The 1199-nt window shown below is 42.5% G+C and overlaps 1 non-coding gene across 1 annotated transcript; it reads left to right on the forward strand.

Moving 5' to 3' along the window:
* The first annotated feature begins 224 nt into the window (after positions 1-224).
* Positions 225-332, forward strand: LOC148574244 (small nucleolar RNA R71). The gene has a single exon (XR_015906283.1). It is a non-coding gene; the product is annotated as a small nucleolar RNA R71 (small nucleolar RNA).
* The last annotated feature ends 867 nt before the right edge of the window (positions 333-1199 follow it).

Here is a 1199-nt window from a genome sequence, read left to right on the forward strand (position 1 = left end):
AGAGTATCAATCTCAAGAACTTCTTTCTTCTGACTTGTCCCATTATTCACAGGATTCCTTTCAGAGGTGTACATGAATTGGTTATTTGCAACCATTTTAATGAGTTCCTGAGCTTCTGCAGGCGTCTTCTTCAGATGAAGAGATCCTCCAGCAGAGCTGTCCAATGACATCTTGGACAGTTAAGACAGACCATCATAGAAGATACCTATGATGCTCCATTCTGAAAGCATGTCAGAAGGACACCTTCTGATCAATTGCTTGTATCTTTCCCAAGCTTCATAGAGGGATTCACCTTCCTTCTGTCTGAAGGTTTCGACTTTCACTCTAAGCTTGCTCAATTTTTGAGGTGGAAAGAACTTTGCCAAGAAGGCATTGACTAGCTTTTCCCAAGAGTTCAGGCTCTCTTTAGGTTGTGAATCCAACCATGTTCTAGCTCTGTCTCTTACAGCAAAGGGAAAAAGCATAAGCTTGTAGACCTCGGGATCAACCCCATTGGTCTTGACAATGTCACAGATTTGCAAGAATTCTGCTAAGAACTGATGAGGATCTTCCAATGGAAGTTCATGAATTCTCTACAGCTTGCGACCTTTTTGGGCCGAGTTTCCTACATTTTTGCTGTACTGGCTGAGACCTTGGATATACGGCTAACTTATGGCACATTAGTCTGGGATCAATACCGGGCATGTCAGCGGCCTTCCATGCAAAGAGGTCGGAGTTATCCTTTAGGAGCTTTATGAGCAGTTCCTTTAGGTCTTCTTTCAGATTCGCCCCTATACTTGTTGTTTTGTCTTGAGTGTCTTCAATTGGAATTTCTATGGTTTTACCTTCTGGCTGAGGGCGGAATTCTTCGCGAGATCGAATTCTCCCGAGTTCTATAGTATTTGTTTCATTTCCTCTAGGGTTACCTTTAAGGTTCAGACTATTCATCCCTTCTTTTCTTCTTCGGTTCATCTATTTTGTTGGCCAGAAACATGTCTAGTCTTCCTTACCAGGCTAGCTTTTCTATTACATTTTTTAGGTCATAGCACTCGTTAGTAGGGTGCTCGTAGACTCGATGGTATTCACAGTACTCTGTCCGACCTCCTCCTCTTTTATGCTTAATCCGACGAGGGGGCGAGATCTTCTCAGTGTTGCATATTTTTCTATAGACATCCATAAGGGATAGCCTAAGGGATGTAGTTGTGGTATTTTCTAGGTTT

This window comes from Arachis ipaensis, chromosome B2, assembly GCF_059453495.1.
Source record: "Arachis ipaensis isolate K30076 ecotype BB chromosome B2, ASM5945349v1, whole genome shotgun sequence".
In the NCBI taxonomy this organism is placed as follows: domain Eukaryota; kingdom Viridiplantae; phylum Streptophyta; class Magnoliopsida; order Fabales; family Fabaceae; genus Arachis; species Arachis ipaensis.